At 45.4% G+C, this 17,899-nt stretch overlaps 4 non-coding genes across 4 annotated transcripts; all 4 read right to left on the reverse strand.

Moving 5' to 3' along the window:
* Positions 1-7,495: 7,495 nt before the first annotated feature.
* On the reverse strand, positions 7,496-7,578 carry trnal-cag (transfer RNA leucine (anticodon CAG)). The gene has a single exon. It is a non-coding gene; the product is annotated as a tRNA-Leu (tRNA).
* Positions 7,579-9,194: 1,616 nt separating this feature from the next.
* Positions 9,195-9,277, reverse strand: trnal-cag (transfer RNA leucine (anticodon CAG)). The gene has a single exon. It is a non-coding gene; the product is annotated as a tRNA-Leu (tRNA).
* A 2,966-nt stretch (positions 9,278-12,243) lies between these two features.
* On the reverse strand, positions 12,244-12,326 carry trnal-cag (transfer RNA leucine (anticodon CAG)). The gene has a single exon. It is a non-coding gene; the product is annotated as a tRNA-Leu (tRNA).
* Positions 12,327-15,294: 2,968 nt separating this feature from the next.
* On the reverse strand, positions 15,295-15,377 carry trnal-cag (transfer RNA leucine (anticodon CAG)). The gene has a single exon. It is a non-coding gene; the product is annotated as a tRNA-Leu (tRNA).
* Positions 15,378-17,899: the final 2,522 nt, after the last annotated feature.

Raw genomic sequence — 17,899 nt, forward strand, 5'->3', positions numbered from 1 at the left:
ACATTATCTTTCTTTCTCAATCTCAGGTAACATTCCACATAGACGCTGGCTATTATTAGCTGTACACATATTAACAATTATTCCATCATGCAAATACTTTGTAGTAATTTCAAGAGTCAATACTGCTAATAAATCATTCCTCTTATGGATGACACTTCTATTCAGAAAGAAATGTTTTTAAAAACCTGCATTTACTTAAAATAGTAATATTAATATAAATAATAATTCTTGCTATTATAACACATTCTGTCTTCTCACATTTTTGGTTTACCAAACCAAGATTTACTTGCTCTCACACAGTTGTAAAGAGCACCAATTCACAACCAGCTGCCAATTCACAAACCATGCCCAAGAGACCCTACAAGGCAAACACTTGCAGGAAGTGTGGACAATTCAAAACCAGTGCAACGGGACATACCCAGTACAGGGGCAAGGTGTACTGTCCACAGACTGAGAACGTTACAAAAGAACAGTGGTTAGAGGAAATGCGGAGAACTGTTCCCAAATAATGTATACACTGTATATTTTTATTTATTGTTGTGTGTATATAGTTGTTTAAATATAGTTCACTATTGTTAATATTTGTGTTTAACATTATTTTATTTAACTTTATTTACTGCTTTTTTAATCCTATTTAACTTTTACTTTTACTTTTTTAATTTATTGTTTGAAAACTTAATTTAATATTCATTACTGTTCTGTTAGCATAATTGTAAAATAAAAAAAAAAAAAAAAAAATTGAGATGCTTTTGGATTTCTACATTTATTTTCCTTTTATTTCCATTTTAATAATTTTTTTTTTTTTTTTTTGAAAACTTATATAAATTTAATTTGTTTAATATACATTAATGTTATGTTGGCATAATTGTAAAAAAAAAAGAAGAGAATTATTGCTTTTTTATTTGTACTTTAGTAAACATTTCATCAGTACACTGCAACAATAGAACGTATTCCTAAAAAGATAATTTGCACTTTGTCATTTGTCACAGACATTTTTCAGCATAATAATGACTATTTTTTGCATCCTTTTTTAATTAGAAATGACAGATTTGAAGGTGTCTTGAATGAATGTAACCTTAAAAATAATCTGATTTAATATCAATAAAATTACAACTAATAAAATGCTTAAATATGAATACAACTACAAATAACATGCTTAATCAGAATAAAAATTAATACAACAACTACTAAATAACTAATAATAACAAAACACATTTCCATTGGTGTATTAAATTTAATGAAAAAAATATCAAACAAAGCAGATATATAAATTTAATTAACCTTGAAACTTTATTTAGTTAAAGCAATTAACAATATTACAAAAAGTTGTCTTTAGCTGGATTCGAACCCGAGTCGAGGGGAGCACCTGCAATAGAAAACAGTGTAATATAAATGCGCGAATTTACCGCAAGAAGAAACCGGAAGATGTATCACTGCGCGCATGCTAAGGAAGATCGTTATTTGAACGTCAAATTTTACCCATTCTTTTCTTCATTTTTTCTTTCTCTTCTTCCCCTTCTCTTTTTCTTCCTTCCCTCTTTTCTTCCCTTCTTCCCCGTCTTTGACGGACTATTGTTCCCCAGCTTTATTTGTGCTTGTTTTCTTAATTGGCTGTTGACTACCAAAATGTCCCGGGATACCAACATGTGGACAAGCTGGCAGAATATTTGGTGGAGCTCCGGGGTCACACAGCCCTTAGCCTGACAAATCAGGAAGCCAGCACCATAATTCAATCTTGTTTTGACCTCACTGATTGGAGTGTTTTTGAAGCTGCTGCCACCGATCTGGATGAACTCACAGAGACCGTAACATCATATATCAGTTTCTGTGAGGATATGTGTATTCCTACCAAGACTCAACTAAATTACAACAATGACAAACCGTGGTTCACTGCAAAACTCAGACAGCTCCGTCAGGCCAAAGAAGATGCTTACAGGAAGGGGGACAATGTCTTGTATAAACAGGCTAAATACACACTGGAAAAGGAGATCAAAGTGGCAAAGAGGAATTATTCTGAAAAAATAAGGACTCCGCATCAGTGTGGAAAAGCCTAAAGAAGATCACCAATTACAAGACACCACCCCCAGCACTGTGGAGAATCAAAGACTGGCAGAAGATCTGAACGAGTTTTACTGCAGGTTTGAAAGAACACCCATCACCTGCCCTGAACACCTCCCCACACAACCATTCACACCATTCACAACTCCTGCAACCAACCCTGAATGCCTCTCCAAACAACCGTTCACACCATTCACAGCTCCTGCAACCCATCCTGATCACCTCTCCAATCAACCGCTCTCACCATTCACAACTCCTGCAACCAACCCTGAATGCCTCTCCAAACAACTGTTCACACCACTCACAACTCCTGCAACCCATCCTGAACACCTCTCCAATCAAGCGCTCTCACCATTCACACCTCCTGCATCCCCCCTCTCCCCCACACCTGTAATACAGATCAGCGAGGATGCGGTGCGCCAGGTCTTCCGGAAGCAGAAAAGGAAAAAAGCACCAGGCCCAGATTGCGTTACACCAGCCTGTCTGAAATCCTGTGCTGACCAGCTGGCCCCCATCTTCACACAGATCTTCAACAGATCGCTGGAACTGTGCGAAGTCCCTTCATGCTTCAAACACTCCACCATCATCCCTATCCCAAAGAAATCCAAAATTACAGGACTAAATGACTACAGGCCTGTGGCTCTAACGTCTGTAGTCATGAAGTCATTTGAAAAACTGGTGCTGGCCCACCTGAAAGACATCACTGGACCCTTGCTAGATCCTCTTCAGTTTGCCTACAGAGCAAACAGTTCTGTGGACGATGCAGTAAACATCGGACTGCATTATGTTCTGCAACACCTAGACAGACCGGGGACCTATGTGAGGATCCTGTTTGTGGACTTCAGCTCTGCCTTCAACACGATCATCCCAAACCTCCTCTTGCCCAAACTAACTCAGCTCTCCGTGCCTACCTCCGTCTGTCAGTGGATCAACAGCTTCCTGACAGACAGGCAGCAGCTAGTGAGGCTGGGAAAATACACATCCAGCACCCGTACAATCAGCACCGGAGCTCCCCAGGGCTGTGTTCTCTCCCCACTGCTCTTCTCCCTGTACACTAACGATTGCACATCTAAGGACCCCTCTGTCAAGCTCCTGAAGTTTGCAGATGACACCACACTCATCGGCCTCATTCAGGACGGTGACGAGTCTGCTTACAGACAGGAGGTTAAAGAGCTGGCTGTCTGGTGCACTCTAAACAACCTGGAGCTTAACACGCTCAAAACAGTGGAGATGACTGTGGACTTCAGGAGAAACCCCCCTGCACTCCCCCCACTCACCATCATGAACAGCACTGTGACTGCAGTGGAGTCATTCAGGTTCCTGGGCACCACTATCTCTCAGGACCTGAAGTGGGACATTCACATTGACTCCATTGTGAAAAAGGCCCAGCAGAGGTTGTACTTCCTTCGCCAGCTGAGGAAGTTTAACCTGCCACAGGATCTGCTGAAACAGTTCTACTCCACCATCATCGAATCCATCCTCTGCACTTCAGTAACTGTCTGGTTCAGCTCAGCTTCTAAATCTGACCTCAGAAGACTACAGAGGGTAGTCCGGACTGCTGAGCGAATTATCGGTACAACCCTCCCATCTATTCAAGAACTGTACTTATCCAGAGTGAGCAAAAGGGCTGTTAAAATCACTCTGGACCCCTCACATCCAGCACACTCCCTCTTTGAACTGTTGCCATCTGGTCGATGCTACAGAGCACTGAGCACCAGAACGACCAGACACAGGAACAGTTTCTTCCCTCAGGCAATCCATCTTATGAACAGCTGATAATAACTGTGGGACACACTACACTATTTATATTTATATACACTACACTTTTTATCCAACACACATACTTAGCGTACACTTAAATCTTTTGCACATAATATACATGTACATACATGGAACACACTACACTACTTATATTTATATTTATATACACATACACTTATTTATCCAACACACATACTTAGCGTACAGTTAAAACTTTTCCACATAATATACATGTACATACATAAATGCTCATTTTAATATACCTGCCATACATTGTCAATTTGTATATTGTCAATCCTTACCCACCTATTTGTATTTTTTTGTATTTTTATTCCTTATTGTGTTTTTTGTTCTGTCGCTGTTATGTTGCACTGTGGAGCTCTGTCACGAAAACAAATTCCTCGTATGTGTGAACATACCTGGCAATAAAGCTCATTCTGATTCTGATTCTGATTCATAATTGAACTTTGGCAGAACCTGGCTGACCAGGACAAGCAACGGGTGGTGTATGCAGCTCGACACCAGAAGAGACTGCTGGTGGAGACCATCTTCATCAGGCTTTGCAATATCCACCCAAGCCCCAAAAGAAAAGGCAAAGGAACGCTGTCGAGATGGTCTCTAATCCTCCAGGATTACAGGAGGATAAGGCAGCTTGTACTGGGCAACAGCTTGGTGATGGGGGGAACCTCAATGCAGCTGGTGGAGGTTAACCAGAATACCCTGATTCAGTGGTATAACAACAGACAGAAAAAGCAGGAACTGTCTGTGCTGATTCAGGGCATTCAGTTGCCTCAGCCCCTCCCTGAAGCTCAGGAACCTCTCCAGGCTGCCAAACGCCTACGGACTGAGCCAGAACAACCAGGGGAGTAGCACCAGTACAAGCTACCAGAGAGCACAGCAGGTCAGGCAAAGCAGAGGCACACTCCTACTGGACGACCTCCTCTCAGACCCAAGGCACCAACACAGACTACTATGTTGGTTACGCCATCAGCACCTGGAGCATCAGTGCAGATGGTACACAATATACTTATACCTGCAGCACCAGGTTTCCAGGGTGTGCCAATGCTTCAGGGTGTGCCAGTGTTCCAGGGCATGCCAATGGCTCAAAGACTGCCAATGGTCCAGGGCATGCCAATGGTCCAGGGGATGCCAATGGTCCAGGGGATGCCAATGGTCCAGAGGATGCCAATGGTTCAGGGAATGCCACTGTTACAGCCTACAGTTGTGCAGGGCACAAGTTCACAACCAGCTGCCAATCCGCAAACCATGCCTAAGAGACCCTACAAGAGAACTGTAAAGGCGAACACTTGCAAGAAGTGCGGACATTTCAAAACCAGTGCAACGGGACATAGCCAGTACAGGGGCAAAGTATACTGCCCACAGTCTGAGACTGTTACAAAAGAACAGTGGTTGGAGGAAATGCGGAGAACTGTTCCCAAATAATGTATATATTTTTATTTATTGTAGTGTGTATATAGTTGTTTAAATATAGTTCACTATAGTTAATATTTGTGTTGAAAATTATTTAATATTTTATTTACTGCTTTTTAAAAAACCTATTTAACTTATTTGTGTTTGTATTTAAAACTGTACTTACTGTTTTATTTACCTTTTTAATTTATTGTTTGTAAAACTTATTTAATTGAATATTTATTACTGTTCGTTAGCATTTTTTTTCCCTTTTATTTCCCTTTTGATTTAAAGTTGTTTTAAAACTTATTTACAATTTTATTTGTTTAATATTTATTACTGTTTTATTGGCATAATTGTAAAAATAAAATAATAATTGGCAAATGACTGCTTTTTTTGTAATTTGCACTTTAATATAACCATTTCATCAGTACACTGCAAAAATAAAACGTGTCTACAAAAAGTAATTTGCATTTGTCATTTGTCACAGACATTTTCCAGCATATTAATATTTTCATCTTTAATTAGAAATGACAGATTTGAATGTGTCTTGAATAAATGTAAGAAAAAAAAATCCTTAATCAGAATAAATATCAATACAACTGCAATAATAATATGCTTAATCAGAATGAAAATTAATACAACAACTACTAATTAACTAATAATAACAAAACACATTTCCATTGGTGTACTTACATTTTAATGAAAAAAAATATCAAACAAAGCACATATATACATTTAATTAACATTGAAACATCATTTATTTAAAGCAATTAACAATATTACAAAAAGTTGTCTTTAGCTGGATTCGACCCCGGGTCGTGGGGAGCACCTGCAATAGGAAACAGTGTAATATAAATGCGCGAATTTAACGCAAGAAGAAACCGGAAGATGTATCACTGCGCGCATGCTAAGGAAGATTGGGCTTTGAACGTCAAATTTCACCCTTTCTTTTCTTCATTTTTTCTTTCTCTTCTTCCCCTTCTCTTTTTCTTCCTTGCCTCTTTTCTTCCCTTCTTCCCCGTCTTTGACGGACTATTGTTCCCCAGCTTGAGCGCAGCGCCTTAGACCGCTCGGCCATCCTGAAAAGGTTGCTTGGCTAGGGATGGCCTGTTGGAGCCACACTTGAATGCAAGGACCTAGAAGCTACTTATTCTCTGTTTGGGCGCGCTTTAGCCCACAAGCCTAGTTGGTGCAGTGTCAGTCTCATAATCTGAAGGTCGTGAGTTCGAGCCTCACACGGGGCAAAGTGGTGCTTTTTCTGTTCACTGAGGGCGCTTAGACCAAGGGAATCAAACTAAATTCCTTTAGGGCCCGAGCCCTGTAGAGTGTTGTTCCAACCCTTCTCAAACACACAAGGCATGTAGTTTTCAAATGAGCCTGAAGGCCATGATTAGTTGGATCAGGTGTGTTCAATTAGGCTTGAATCTAAACTCTGCAGGTCTCCGGCCTTCCAGAGACTGAGTTTGACACCCGTGGCTTAGAAAGAAAGAGTGAGGTTCTCTGTGCCCTTCCGTGTGGGTTTCCCTGTGTCTCCCGGGGGCAAAAGGCCACAGCTCCTCTTCAGGGCAGGTGAAATGATGTTTTGTGGAAAACTGTGAGGTTCCAGGTAAATTTCCTGAATCTCATCCAGCGACATTGCGTGTAGACCCTTGCCATCCTTTTATATACAATGAAGTGAAAATTCTGCATTCATGCTGGCTAACACTGCATGAAGGCAGTAATAGCATCCCTCTCATATTCATGTAACATATGGCCACGTCCTCCTGAGGTTTTGTGAAGTTTGACAACTCCTTGTCCAAGCTCTTTGTTTTCTCCAGACTGGGCTACTGTTATGCTCCCTTGGCGGGTCTCTTCGTAATTTTGCACTGGCTACCAATAGCTTTTCGCATCAGATTCAAGATACTGATGTTTGCCTACAAGATAACCACTGGCTCTGCAGCAATATACCTAAAGTCGCTGGTTCAGTCCTATGCTTGCGTTCTGCAAGTGAACGACGCCTCGTGATGCCATCCCAAAGAGGCACAAAATCACTCTCATGGACCTTTTCCTGGACTGTTCCCAGCTGGTGGTTCGGCTTACCTATCTCAATTCGAGCAGCGGAGGCTTTAACCATTTTCAAAAAGTCTAAAAACTCATGCTTGTCTTCAACGCCTGCCCAATGAATACTTGCATTTCCCTAACGCTGTGTTTTGTCAAAGTTAACTCCCTGCTAGCTCAACGTAGCAGAAGACTGAAGTCTCTGTCTGCAGCCAAAGGATACATCTGTCAGAAGTGGGATTCAAACCCACGCCTCCAGGGGAGACTGCGACCTGAACGCAGCGCCTTAGACCGCTCGGCCATCCTGACACAGTTGATTGGCTAAGGAAGGCCTGTAGGATCGACACCTGAATGCAAGGACCGGAAAGCTACTTATTCTCTGTTTGGGCGCCCTTTAGCCCACAAGCCTCGTTGGCGCAGTGTCAGTCTCATAATCTGAAGGTCGTGAGTTCGAGCCTCACACGAGGCAAAGTGGTGCTTTTTCTGATCACTGAGGGTGCTTAGACCAAGGGAATCAAACTAAATTCCTTTAGGGCCCGAGCCCTGTAGAGTGTTGTTCCAACCCTTCTCAAACACACAAGGCATGTAGTTTTCAAATGAGCCTGAAGGCCATGATTAGTTGGATCAGGTGTGTTCAATCAGGCTTGAATCTAAACTCTGCAGGTCTCCGGCCGTCCAGGGACTGAGTTTGACACCCGTGGCTTAGAAAGAAAGAGTGAGGTTCTCTGTTTGGGCGCCCTTTAGCCCACAAGCCTCGTTGGCACAGTGTCAGTCTCATAATCTGAAGGTCGTGAGTTCGAGCCTCACACGAGGAAAAGTGGTGCTTTTTCTGATCACTGAGGGTGCTTAGACCAAGGGAATCAAACTAAATTCCTTTAGGGCCCGAGCCCTGTAGAGTGTTGTTCCAACCCTTCTCAAACACACAAGGCATGTAGTTTTCAAATGAGCCTGAAGGCCATGATTAGTTGGATCAGGTGTGTTCAGTCAGGCTTGAATCTAAACTCTGCAGGTCTCCGGCCTTCCAGGGACTGAGTTTGACACCCGTGGCTTAGAAAGAAAGAGTGAGGTTCTCTGTCCCCTTCCGTGTGGGTTTCCCTGTGTCTCCTGGGGGCAAAAGGCCACAGCTCCACTTCAGGGCAGGTGAAATGATGTTTTGTGGAAAACTGTGAGGTTCCAGGTAAATTTCCTGAATCTCATCCAGCCACATTGCGTGTAGACCCGTGCCATCATTTTATATACAATGAAGTGAAAATTCTGCATTCATGCTGGCTAACACTGCATGAAGGCAGTAATAACATCCCTCTCATATTCATGTAACACATGGCCACGTCCTCCTGAGGTTTTGTGAAGTTTCAAAGGCAATATTGCTGCACTGGCCCGATCCTGCAGATTTGCCTTATACAACGTTCGGAAGATTAGACCCTTCCGATCAGAGCAGGCCACACAACTCCTTGTCCAAGCTCTTTGTTTTCTCCAGACTGGGCTACTGTTATGCTCCCTTGGCGGGTCTCTTCGTAATTTTGCACTGGCTACCAATAGCTGTTCGCATCAGATTCAAGATACTGATGTTTGCCTACAAGATAACCACTGGCTCTGCAGTTATATACCTAAAGTCGCTGGTTCAGTCCTATGCTTGCGTTCTGCAAGTGAACGACGCCTCGTGATGCCATCCCAAAGAGGCACAAAATCACTCTCATGGATCTTTTCCTGGACTGTTCCCAGCTGGTGGTTCGGCTTGCCTATCTCAATTCGAGCAGCGGAGGCTTTAACCATTTTCAAAAAGTGTCTAAAAACTCATGCTTGTCTTCAACGCCTGCCCAATGAATACTTGCATTTGCCTAATGCTGTGTTTTGTCAAAGTTAACTCCCTGCTAGCTCAACCTAGCAGAAGACTGAAGTCTCTGTCTGCAGCCAAAGGATACATCTGTCAGAAGTGGGATTCGAACCCACGCCTCCAGGGGAGACTGCTACCTGAACGCAGCGCCTTAGACCGCTCGGCCATCCTGACACAGTTGATTGGCTAAGGAAGGCCTGTAGGATCGACACTTGAATGCAAGGACCGAAAAGCTACTTATTCTCTGTTTGGGCGCCCTTTAGCCCACAAGCCTCGTTGGCGCAGTGTCAGTCTCATAATCTGAAGGTCGTGAGTTCGAGCCTCACACGAGGCAAAGTGGTGCTTTTTCTGATCAATGAGGGTGCTTAGACCAAGGGAATCAAACTAAATTCCTTTAGGGCCCGAGCCCTGTAGAGTGTTGTTCCAACCCTTCTCAAACACTCAAGGCATGTAGTTTTCAAATGAGCCTGAAGGCCATGATTAGTTGGATCAGGTGTGTTCAATCAGGCTTGAATCTAAACTCTGCAGGTCTCCGGCCGTCCAGGGACTGAGTTTGACACCCGTGGCTTAGAAAGAAAGAGTGAGGTTCTCTGTTTGGGCGCCCTTTAGCCCACAAGCCTCGTTGGCACAGTGTCAGTCTCATAATCTGAAGGTCGTGAGTTCGAGCCTCACACGAGGCAAAGTGGTGCTTTTTCTGATCACTGAGGGTGCTTAGACCAAGGGAATCAAACTAAATTCCTTTAGGGCCCGAGCCCTGTAGAGTGTTGTTCCAACCCTTCTCAAACACAAGGCATGTAGTTTTCAAATGAGCCTGAAGGCCATGATTAGTTGGATCAGGTGTGTTCAATCAGGCTTGAATCTAAACTCTGCAGGTCTCGGGCCTTCCAGGGACTGAGTTTGACACCCGTGGCTTAGAAAGAAAGAGTGAGGTTCTCTGTCCCCTTCCGTGTGGGTTTCCCTGTGTCTCCCGGGGGCAAAAGGCCACAGCTCCTCTTCAGGGCAGGTGAAATGATGTTTTGTGGAAAACTGTGAGGTTCCAGGTAAATTTCCTGAATCTCATCCAGTGACATTGCGTGTAGACCCGTGCCGTCCTTTTATATACAATGAAGTGAAAATTCTGCATTCATGCTGGCTAACACTGCATGAAGGCAGTAATAGCATCCCTCTCATATTCATGTAACACATGGCCACGTCCTCCTGAGGTTTTGTGAAGTTTCAAAGGCAATATTGCTGCACTGGCCCGATCCTGCAGATTTGCCTTATACAACGTTCGGAAGATTAGACCCTTCCGATCAGAGCAGGCCACACAACTCCTTGTCCAAGCTCTTTGTTTTCTCCAGACTGGGCTACTGTTATGCTCCCTTGGCGGGTCTCTTCGTAATTTTGCACTGGCTACCAATAGCTGTTCGCATCAGATTCAAGATACTGATGTTTGCCTACAAGATAACCACTGGCTCTGCAGCAATATACCTAAAGTCGCTGGTTCAGTCCTATGCTTGCGTTCTGCAAGTGAACGACGCCTCGTGATGCCATCCCAAAGAGGCACAAAATCACTCTCATGGACCTTTTCCTGGACTGTTCCCAGCTGGTGGTTCGGCTTGCCTATCTCAATTCGAGCAGCGGAGGCTTTTACCATTTTCAAAAAGTGTCTAAAGACTCACGCTTGTCTTCAACGCCTGCCCAATGAATACTTGCATTTGCCTAATGCTGTGTTTTGTCAAAGTTAATGCCCTGCTAACTCAACGTAGCAGAAGACTGAAGTCTCTGTCTGCAGCCGAAGGATACATCTGTCAGAAGATGGATTCGAACCCACGCCTCCAGGGGAGACTGCGACCTGAACGCAGCGCCTTAGACCGCTCGGCCATCCTGACACAGTTGATTGGCTAAGGAAGGCCTGTAGGATCGACACCTGAATGCAAGGACCGAAAAGCTACTTATTCTCTGTTTGGGCGCCCTTTAGCCCACAAGCCTCGTTGGCGCAGTGTCAGTCTCATAATCTGAAGGTCGTGAGTTCGAGCCTCACACGAGGCAAAGTGGTGCTTTTTCTGATCACTGAGGGTGCTTAGACCAAGGGAATCAAACTAAATTCCTTTAGGGCCCGAGCCCTGTAGAGTGTTGTTCCAACCCTTCTCAAACACACAAGGCATGTAGTTTTCAAATGAGCCTGAAGGCCATGATTAGTTGGATCAGGTGTGTTCAGTCAGGCTTGAATCTAAACTCTGCAGGTCTCCGGCCTTCCAGGGACTGAGTTTGACACCCGTGGCTTAGAAAGAAAGAGTGAGGTTCTCTGTCCCCTTCCGTGTGGGTTTCCCTGTGTCTCCTGGGGGCAAAAGGCCACAGCTCCACTTCAGGGCAGAAGAAATGATGTTTTGTGGAAAACTGTGAGGTTCCAGGTAAATTTCCTGAATCTCATCCAGCCACATTGCGTGTAGACCCATGCCATCCTTTTATATACAATGAAGTGAAAATTCTGCATTCATGCTGGCTAACACTGCATGAAGGCAGTAATAGCATCCCTCTCATATTCATGTAACACATGGCCACGTCCTCCTGAGGTTTTTTGAAGTTTCAAAGGCAATATTGCTGCACTGGCCCGATCCTGCAGATTTGCCTTATACAACGTTCGGAAGATTAGACCCTTCCGATCAGAGCAGGCCACACAACTCCTTGTCCAAGCTCTTTGTTTTCTCCAGACTGGGCTACTGTTATGCTCCCTTGGCGGGTCTCTTCGTAATTTTGCACTGGCTACCAATAGCTGTTCGCATCAGATTCAAGATACTGATGTTTGCCTACAAGATAACCACTGGCTCTGCAGCAATATACCTAAAGTCGCTGGTTCAGTCCTATGCTTGCGTTCTGCAAGTGAACGACGCCTCGTGATGCCATCCCAAAGAGGCACAAAATCACTCTCATGGACCTTTTCCTGGACTGTTCCCAGCAGTGGTTCGGCTTGCCTATCTCAATTCGAGCAGCGGAGGCTTTAACCATTTTCAAAAAGTGTCTAAAAACTCATGCTTGTCTTCAACGCCTGACCAATGAATACTTGCATTTGCCTAATGCTGTGTTTTGTCAAAGTTAACTCCCTGCTAGCTCAACCTAGCAGAAGACTGAAGTCTCTGTCTGCAGCCAAAGGATACATCTGTCAGAAGTGGGATTCGAACCCACGCCTCCAGGGGAGACTGCGACCTGAACGCAGCGCCTTAGACCGCTCGGCCATCCTGACACAGTTGATTGGCTAAGGAAGGCCTGTAGGATCGACACTTGAATGCAAGGACCGAAAAGCTACTTATTCTCTGTTTGGGCGCCCTTTAGCCCACAAGCCTCGTTGGCGCAGTGTCAGTCTCATAATCTGAAGGTCGTGAGTTCGAGCCTCACACGAGGCAAAGTGGTGCTTTTTCTGATCAATGAGGGTGCTTAGACCAAGGGAATCAAACTAAATTCCTTTAGGGCCCGAGCCCTGTAGAGTGTTGTTCCAACCCTTCTCAAACACTCAAGGCATGTAGTTTTCAAATGAGCCTGAAGGCCATGATTAGTTGGATCAGGTGTGTTCAATCAGGCTTGAATCTAAACTCTGCAGGTCTCCGGCCGTCCAGGGACTGAGTTTGACACCCGTGGCTTAGAAAGAAAGAGTGAGGTTCTCTGTTTGGGCGCCCTTTAGCCCACAAGCCTCGTTGGCACAGTGTCAGTCTCATAATCTGAAGGTCGTGAGTTCGAGCCTCACACGAGGCAAAGTGGTGCTTTTTCTGATCACTGAGGGTGCTTAGACCAAGGGAATCAAACTAAATTCCTTTAGGGCCCGAGCCCTGTAGAGTGTTGTTCCAACCCTTCTCAAACACACAAGGCATGTAGTTTTCAAATGAGCCTGAAGGCCATGATTAGTTGGATCAGGTGTGTTCAATCAGGCTTGAATCTAAACTCTGCAGGTCTCGGGCCTTCCAGGGACTGAGTTTGACACCCGTGGCTTAGAAAGAAAGAGTGAGGTTCTCTGTCCCCTTCCGTGTGGGTTTCCCTGTGTCTCCCGGGGGCAAAAGGCCACAGCTCCTCTTCAGGGCAGGTGAAATGATGTTTTGTGGAAAACTGTGAGGTTCCAGGTAAATTTCCTGAATCTCATCCAGTGACATTGCGTGTAGACCCGTGCCGTCCTTTTATATACAATGAAGTGAAAATTCTGCATTCATGCTGGCTAACACTGCATGAAGGCAGTAATAGCATCCCTCTCATATTCATGTAACACATGGCCACGTCCTCCTGAGGTTTTGTGAAGTTTCAAAGGCAATATTGCTGCACTGGCCCGATCCTGCAGATTTGCCTTATACAACGTTCGGAAGATTAGACCCTTCCGATCAGAGCAGGCCACACAACTCCTTGTCCAAGCTCTTTGTTTTCTCCAGACTGGGCTACTGTTATGCTCCCTTGGCGGGTCTCTTCGTAATTTTGCACTGGCTACCAATAGCTGTTCGCATCAGATTCAAGATACTGATGTTTGCCTACAAGATAACCACTGGCTCTGCAGCAATATACCTAAAGTCGCTGGTTCAGTCCTATGCTTGCGTTCTGCAAGTGAACGACGCCTCGTGATGCCATCCCAAAGAGGCACAAAATCACTCTCATGGACCTTTTCCTGGACTGTTCCCAGCTGGTGGTTCGGCTTGCCTATCTCAATTCGAGCAGCGGAGGCTTTTACCATTTTCAAAAAGTGTCTAAAGACTCATGCTTGTCTTCAACGCCTGCCCAATGAATACTTGCATTTGCCTAATGCTGTGTTTTGTCAAAGTTAATGCCCTGCTAACTCAACGTAGCAGAAGACTGAAGTCTCTGTCTGCAGCCGAAGGATACATCTGTCAGAAGATGGATTCGAACCCACGCCTCCAGGGGAGACTGCGACCTGAACGCAGCGCCTTAGACCGCTCGGCCATCCTGACACAGTTGACTAGCTAAGGAAGGCCTGTAGGATCGACACCTGAATGCAAGGACCGAAAAGCTACTTATTCTCTGTTTGGGCGCCCTTTAGCCCACAAGCCTCGTTGGCGCAGTGTCAGTCTCATAATCTGAAGGTCGTGAGTTCGAGCCTCACACGAGGCAAAGTGGTGCTTTTTCTGATCACTGAGGGTGCTTAGACCAAGGGAATCAAACTAAATTCCTTTAGGGCCCGAGCCCTGTAGAGTGTTGTTCCAACCCTTCTCAAACACACAAGGCATGTAGTTTTCAAATGAGCCTGAAGGCCATGATTAGTTGGATCAGGTGTGTTCAGTCAGGCTTGAATCTAAACTCTGCAGGTCTCCGGCCTTCCAGGGACTGAGTTTGACACCCGTGGCTTAGAAAGAAAGAGTGAGGTTCTCTGTCCCCTTCCGTGTGGGTTTCCCTGTGTCTCCTGGGGGCAAAAGGCCACAGCTCCACTTCAGGGCAGAAGAAATGATGTTTTGTGGAAAACTGTGAGGTTCCAGGTAAATTTCCTGAATCTCATCCAGCCACATTGCGTGTAGACCCATGCCATCCTTTTATATACAATGAAGTGAAAATTCTGCATTCATGCTGGCTAACACTGCATGAAGGCAGTAATAGCATCCCTCTCATATTCATGTAACACATGGCCACGTCCTCCTGAGGTTTTTTGAAGTTTCAAAGGCAATATTGCTGCACTGGCCCGATCCTGCAGATTTGCCTTATACAACGTTCGGAAGATTAGACCCTTCCGATCAGAGCAGGCCACACAACTCCTTGTCCAAGCTCTTTGTTTTCTCCAGACTGGGCTACTGTTATGCTCCCTTGGCGGGTCTCTTCGTAATTTTGCACTGGCTACCAATAGCTGTTCGCATCAGATTCAAGATACTGATGTTTGCCTACAAGATAACCACTGGCTCTGCAGCAATATACCTAAAGTCGCTGGTTCAGTCCTATGCTTGCGTTCTGCAAGTGAACGACGCCTCGTGATGCCATCCCAAAGAGGCACAAAATCACTCTCATGGACCTTTTCCTGGACTGTTCCCAGCAGTGGTTCGGCTTGCCTATCTCAATTCGAGCAGCGGAGGCTTTAACCATTTTCAAAAAGTGTCTAAAAACTCATGCTTGTCTTCAACGCCTGACCAATGAATACTTGCATTTGCCTAATGCTGTGTTTTGTCAAAGTTAACTCCCTGCTAGCTCAACCTAGCAGAAGACTGAAGTCTCTGTCTGCAGCCAAAGGATACATCTGTCAGAAGTGGGATTCGAACCCACGCCTCCAGGGGAGACTGCGACCTGAACGCAGCGCCTTAGACCGCTCGGCCATCCTGACACAGTTGATTGGCTAAGGAAGGCCTGTAGGATCGACACTTGAATGCAAGGACCGAAAAGCTACTTATTCTCTGTTTGGGCGCCCTTTAGCCCACAAGCCTCGTTGGCGCAGTGTCAGTCTCATAATCTGAAGGTCGTGAGTTCGAGCCTCACACGAGGCAAAGTGGTGCTTTTTCTGATCAATGAGGGTGCTTAGACCAAGGGAATCAAACTAAATTCCTTTAGGGCCCGAGCCCTGTAGAGTGTTGTTCCAACCCTTCTCAAACACTCAAGGCATGTAGTTTTCAAATGAGCCTGAAGGCCATGATTAGTTGGATCAGGTGTGTTCAATCAGGCTTGAATCTAAACTCTGCAGGTCTCCGGCCGTCCAGGGACTGAGTTTGACACCCGTGGCTTAGAAAGAAAGAGTGAGGTTCTCTGTTTGGGCGCCCTTTAGCCCACAAGCCTCGTTGGCACAGTGTCAGTCTCATAATCTGAAGGTCGTGAGTTCGAGCCTCACACGAGGCAAAGTGGTGCTTTTTCTGATCACTGAGGGTGCTTAGACCAAGGGAATCAAACTAAATTCCTTTAGGGCCCGAGCCCTGTAGAGTGTTGTTCCAACCCTTCTCAAACACACAAGGCATGTAGTTTTCAAATGAGCCTGAAGGCCATGATTAGTTGGATCAGGTGTGTTCAATCAGGCTTGAATCTAAACTCTGCAGGTCTCGGGCCTTCCAGGGACTGAGTTTGACACCCGTGGCTTAGAAAGAAAGAGTGAGGTTCTCTGTCCCCTTCCGTGTGGGTTTCCCTGTGTCTCCCGGGGGCAAAAGGCCACAGCTCCTCTTCAGGGCAGGTGAAATGATGTTTTGTGGAAAACTGTGAGGTTCCAGGTAAATTTCCTGAATCTCATCCAGTGACATTGCGTGTAGACCCGTGCCGTCCTTTTATATACAATGAAGTGAAAATTCTGCATTCATGCTGGCTAACACTGCATGAAGGCAGTAATAGCATCCCTCTCATATTCATGTAACACATGGCCACGTCCTCCTGAGGTTTTGTGAAGTTTCAAAGGCAATATTGCTGCACTGGCCCGATCCTGCAGATTTGCCTTATACAACGTTCGGAAGATTAGACCCTTCCGATCAGAGCAGGCCACACAACTCCTTGTCCAAGCTCTTTGTTTTCTCCAGACTGGGCTACTGTTATGCTCCCTTGGCGGGTCTCTTCGTAATTTTGCACTGGCTACCAATAGCTGTTCGCATCAGATTCAAGATACTGATGTTTGCCTACAAGATAACCACTGGCTCTGCAGCAATATACCTAAAGTCGCTGGTTCAGTCCTATGCTTGCGTTCTGCAAGTGAACGACGCCTCGTGATGCCATCCCAAAGAGGCACAAAATCACTCTCATGGACCTTTTCCTGGACTGTTCCCAGCTGGTGGTTCGGCTTGCCTATCTCAATTCGAGCAGCGGAGGCTTTTACCATTTTCAAAAAGTGTCTAAAGACTCATGCTTGTCTTCAACGCCTGCCCAATGAATACTTGCATTTGCCTAATGCTGTGTTTTGTCAAAGTTAATGCCCTGCTAACTCAACGTAGCAGAAGACTGAAGTCTCTGTCTGCAGCCGAAGGATACATCTGTCAGAAGATGGATTCGAACCCACGCCTCCAGGGGAGACTGCGACCTGAACGCAGCGCCTTAGACCGCTCGGCCATCCTGACACAGTTGACTAGCTAAGGAAGGCCTGTAGGATCGACACCTGAATGCAAGGACCGAAAAGCTACTTATTCTCTGTTTGGGCGCCCTTTAGCCCACAAGCCTCGTTGGCGCAGTGTCAGTCTCATAATCTGAAGGTCGTGAGTTCGAGCCTCACACGAGGCAAAGTGGTGCTTTTTCTGATCACTGAGGGTGCTTAGACCAAGGGAATCAAACTAAATTCCTTTAGGGCCCGAGCCCTGTAGAGTGTTGTTCCAACCCTTCTCAAACACACAAGGCATGTAGTTTTCAAATGAGCCTGAAGGCCATGATTAGTTGGATCAGGTGTGTTCAGTCAGGCTTGAATCTAAACTCTGCAGGTCTCCGGCCTTCCAGGGACTGAGTTTGACACCCGTGGCTTAGAAAGAAAGAGTGAGGTTCTCTGTCCCCTTCCGTGTGGGTTTCCCTGTGTCTCCTGGGGGCAAAAGGCCACAGCTCCACTTCAGGGCAGGTGAAATGATGTTTTGTGGAAAACTGTGAGGTTCCAGGTAAATTTCCTGAATCTCATCCAGCCACATTGCGTGTAGACCCATGCCATCCTTTTATATACAATGAAGTGAAAATTCTGCATTCATGCTGGCTAACACTGCATGAAGGCAGTAATAGCATCCCTCTCATATTCATGTAACACATGGCCACGTCCTCCTGAGGTTTTTTGAAGTTTCAAAGGCAATATTGCTGCACTGGCCCGATCCTGCAGATTTGCCTTATACAACGTTCGGAAGATTAGACCCTTCCGATCAGAGCAGGCCACACAACTCCTTGTCCAAGCTCTTTGTTTTCTCCAGA

This window comes from Carassius carassius, chromosome 22 (genome assembly GCF_963082965.1).
Source record: "Carassius carassius chromosome 22, fCarCar2.1, whole genome shotgun sequence".
Lineage (NCBI taxonomy): Eukaryota > Metazoa > Chordata > Actinopteri > Cypriniformes > Cyprinidae > Carassius > Carassius carassius.